Here is a 5184-nt window from a genome sequence, read left to right as displayed (position 1 = left end):
TTCTGAGTCTTGGTGACTCCAAACTACAGTATCAACAGCACCTAACTAAAACTCAGGGACGTGAGTGATTTGCCAGTAGCCAATAAGGAAAGCTATCGGGCGGGCTCCCCCGGTGTGTGGTAACCAATGAGCAGGCTTTAAGCGTGGAGGTGCGACTCGATTGGCTCGATGGTGTAAAAGTCATCAGGGACATGGCCTAGCAACAGCCTGTTCGACCTGCCCCCATCGTAGCTGATTGGTTTGGTACGCAGACAAGCAGCCTGTGATTGGCTGAGAGGTATTTTGGGCGTTTCAGTTGAACTTAAGCTGTTGCACTGGTTGCCACATTTGATAACTTCTCAAAAGATGCTTTTGGATTTGGACTGCGAAGTAAAGTGCATTCAGTGGCCATACAGTCAATAAGGTCGTTTTAGATATGTCAGCTCTTTCTCATGAAAGTGTGTGACATGGCAGAGTTTTAGTCACATGGCTTGTATCAGGCTCATTTCCTGCCCAAGTCATAATGAAAGTGTTGTATGAGGCTGCAGAAATTGTTTTATGACTGCCAAAGTATGAAGTTGACCTAACCTACAGTATAATTTGCATGGCGTGGAAAAAAATACAGTGAAAATGTGAAGTACATATGTTTGTAGATAAGTATTGTAAAACATTGACAGCCACAAGTGGGACAAAATAATTATAATATAATAACAAAATAAGTGTTGACCCTGAAGTCCCAGGTCAATACCAAGAAGTTACAATTCAAAACACAGTAATTAGTATAGTAAATTTACTGATGTTGTGTATGCTTTAAATAATTGAAAATAATAATATTTTATTTCAAAATAAAGTTATAGCCTAACATTTCAAAGCAAAGTGATAAGGTGCACCTATATGTCATACACAATTTGACTTCATTTGTAATAGTTATTTTTTTATTTTGCAAGTTACTGCTGTTTAATTGATTGAAATGATATCTGTTGTACTTGGGTTTGGGAAAATCCCAAGTGTGAAATCCAAATGAAGTTATGATTCATTGGTTATTAAGTCAGCTGTTTTGATTTCGAATCAAGTCTAAAGTCCGCAGATCAAGTCTGACTGAAGTCCACGTCATATGACTTGAGTCCACACCTCCGGTAGCCACAGCACTTCACCTCAAAGGGCAAATGTTGCTTTATTCTCACTGCAAACCCTCAGCTGTGTAATAAGCATGTTGCTGAGTTGTGGGAGTTCAGAAGGTGTCACAATTGCCAGAGCAACAAAGAATAGTTATGAATATCTCAGCAGGAGTGCCTGCAGAGTATAAATGTGGGTTGCTCTGGCAGGCAGTTCATAGTGCTATAGCAGCCAGATGTTTGTGCCTCAGATTGTTGGGCTACATGCTGAAGAAATCACAAAGGCATTATGATGAGGAAAGTGACTTTTAGTGTCAATTATACAGAAAATAACCCAGAGGACCAGAGCCACAAACATTGTTTTTGTTGTACTGTCACGCAAGATCATCATGGGGCCTGTACTGCAGACAATTTGTCATAAATTGCAAGATTTTCTGATAGTACAAATTGCACGTTAAATTTGTTGCTGTTTGAGTGGGATGTGTGATTCCCAAAATACATAAAGAAATGTGTAAAAAATATGTAATTGACAGACATAGACACAAATGAACACATACAAGCTATGATGAAATGAAATATAGTTATTTGTATACAACATATCTTAATACTGACTGCCCCACATTGTGTGAATATACACTTAGTTGCCATTGCTTTATACTGAGAGGTGTTCTAATATGTGGTTCATCCACATTTATACATGTACGTGTTACGTTAGAAATACCTTTTAGTAAAATGCAATACAATTTCACAGCTCCATATACAGCCTCCAAAAAGGCCACAAAGTTGAATCACACCTCTCTCAATTCAAGTAAAAAATGTTAAACTTGAAATTCAAAATTGCACAAGACTTTCAATATGGAGGTGAGAGTAGATGTTTTTACATTTACAAAAAAAAATTATTACATTTGGTTCAGCTGAAGCCATGCAGAAACCACATTCAGCTGCTGTACATGAATTCATATATCAAGAGCTTTTATTTCCTGTGTTTTGCCAGCCTGTGTTTTGCATGACTTAATTCCAGTCTCATCTGAATGAAGGGTTAACACCCGTTAGAATAATGTTTTTAAAAAAAGAGTAAATGTTGCCACGATGCCGACAGCTATAAAGGCCAATATTATCTGGATAGCCTCTGTGCTGTGTTAGCTATCTTTTGAGGCAAGGCTGCTTGCTAGTGAGATGATTAATGATTTCTCATCCCATACTATTTTAATTCACTGTATACAGATCACAACAGGGGAGACATTTGCCTTTTTTTGGTATTGCTCCTCAATACAATGATTTATTTAGAAGGCAGTTTGATAGCTTTTCACAGGAGAATAGTGTCTGCTGTCCTGTCTGTATGTAGGTTCTCCATGGCGAGCTAAAAACACTGTAAACAAGCTACCAAATTTGCCTCACGACATCCTTGTTTGAGACAGTGCAGCCGCTGTACAGTCATAGTGAGAGCATGCACACACTCTGAGAATGTTTCACAACAACTAAGTTGTTGCATTTTCTCTGGTCAAGCCTGATGCTCTGTTTGGGCTACACCTCATGACTATTCGTGGGGTAATTATAGAGAAGTTATGCAACTTGTACACTTCTTATCGTAGGCCCACATATGCAGTAATGTTGTTGCACTGTTCCAGTGAACTCTGTACATCTGTAGCTCATTTTTAGATTGCAGGAGGGCTCAGGTTTATGGAGTCACACAGGGTGTTTGTCTCTTTAAATTTTGTTGTGTGAGCATTTGTTTGACCCCACCAGAGGTCAATGCAATTGTGCAAATGTCTGAGGGAACCTTGACCCTTCATGGATATTTTATGTAAGCAAGCAATTCACCAACTTGTGCATGTTAACACACTGACATTTTATTCACCCAGCACAGTTTTAGAAGCACTGGAAACATGTGGCTTTTTGCTGTTGCATTTGCTTTAATTATTCAGTGACATGGTTTGACAATCTTCTCCATTATCTAGAGCCTAAAAAGGGCTTGTATTTATATTTAGTTAATGTGTACTGATCAGACAGGCAGGAATAAAATGTGCCTTCTGTTCAATTAGAATGTAAAAGACTTGCAAAATAACATCTGGTCATTTAAAAAAATGATGTACAGCTACTTGAGCTGCTTGGATCTCAGCCTGTATCACATTTGAAATTGCTTTTAAAATGGAAACTGAACCACTGTTATGTAGACATCTGTGGATTTCTGGCTGCACAGCCAGAAAAAAATGACAAAATCCTTTTGATCAGGGAGGCAATTTTAATGTACACATGATCATATGTTTTAATGATTGTGTTGTGAATTTTTGAAACATGCATGAATATTTTTTTTAGTTCTTACAGACCCCAAAAATGTTGGAATAAAGTGTTTATTGTCGTCTCATAAACCCTCCTGGTGATATAAGTTTAGAAATCAAATCTTGTGATATTTGATGATAATACTATGGTAAAAATAGTCCTCATGCTGGTGTGTTTGATGTCATTGGGCCAAAATGGAGGGAAATATGCAACGATAACTGGTCATGTTCTAAAGACCTTGTTACAGTACAGAAATTCAACCAGCCTCCTCCATCATTTGAAAGGAAATAGCCTTTGTCCCTCCCGCTGCACGTTGCTATTTATAGACTTATCATCTGCATGCACTCTGATCATAGTGGCTCAGGCCTTGCATTGCTCGTTGCCTCGGGCCTTTCAGCCAAATGACTACTCTCTCCCCACTTTCTTTGTTTTCCTCCTTCTATCGCTCTATCTTACCTAAACACCTCGACCCTGTCGACCCCACCAGTCCCCAGCTGGCCTCTGACCAATGCCAACATTTATGCCATGGATCATCAGTGTCTAATTCTGCACAGTAAATATGAGCATTGTGACTTCTTTTTTTAAGGAATTTTGATTATAAAATCAACCAAGTATAAGTTTTGCTTGGACTTTTTCTGATGATTGCATTAGTTTTAGGTTACAGCTGTTGTTTTGAGCAGCTGTCAGTTTCATTATCTTTTCATATACTTATTTCAGAGTCAACTGAAACTACTGGTCTATACATTTTGAGCATTTAAGCCTCTAAAATGTCCACCACAAAATTTCCCCTTTCGCTGGTTTACTTGTGTATCACTGTGCAAACTGTTTTGATCCACATTTATACATTTAACACCAAACCCTGTGCTGCAGAACCACAAAATGTAGGTTATGGTTTTTAATGTTCAAGAATTAACAATAATGACAAACATATTCTTCAGTATGCAGTCATGTTCTAAAGTAACCAGTCATTTAAAAAAAAAGAAAAATACAAGTTTAATGTTTCATTTTCCGTGTATTTTCATTGTTAGGCATGTCTGAGGAACAAAATATCAGCAACATGTGTTTTCCGCTTCCTCAGCCGAGGCAGGGTGTCTCAAAGTGATAATCCCCCAATCAAAGTGATGTTCTCAGGAAATTACCCAAATGCTTTCAATATGTTGCTGGAGAGTGGTTCTTTTTTTTCCTTTCTTTTTTTTAACATCTGAGTCAGTTTCATTACATTTACAGCCACACTGTGTCACACGGATATCGTTAAGTTTGTGTCATTTATTTTTTTATCTATTCACCTTCCTTTAACTAGGATTGTGTGTTTTTAATGTGCTTATTGGGTAGTGAAATTTTCAGCCCAGTAAGGTCTGCCCTCTGAAGGTCTTTCTTTTTGTGCTGTGTTTCCTTTCATATCAAAGCCTGTTCTTATTTGGGCCTGCTTATGCCTGTGGAAAATCATAGTTCTGCCACACTGTGCTAATGCTAATCCAGCATGAATGTTAATCAGGAAAGCTAATGAGAGAGAGGGATAGGAGATTGCAGAATTGGGTTGTCATCTTGTTCACACTGATTGTTTACTGGCTGCCTTCCTCCAATTTGCAAGCACCCCTCAAACCCCTCCATCTTTTAGACCAAAGTTCGCTGTTGTCACCATTTTGATTCCACATGTCATCAGGATTAGGTCTGTTAATGCCACTCCACTAGTATAATTACAGAGAGCATTTTCTGTCAACAGGCTCTGAACAAGGTTGTTGTTAACATGGTAAAAGCTTTTTAAACACAGCTAGGTCAAAACCTAGTATATGGCTAGATTGTGTATAAA

Source organism: Scomber scombrus, chromosome 2 (assembly GCF_963691925.1).
Source record: "Scomber scombrus chromosome 2, fScoSco1.1, whole genome shotgun sequence".
Lineage (NCBI taxonomy): Eukaryota > Metazoa > Chordata > Actinopteri > Scombriformes > Scombridae > Scomber > Scomber scombrus.
The sequence above is the reverse complement of the archived record's forward strand: the minus strand, read 5'-3'. Positions refer to the sequence as shown.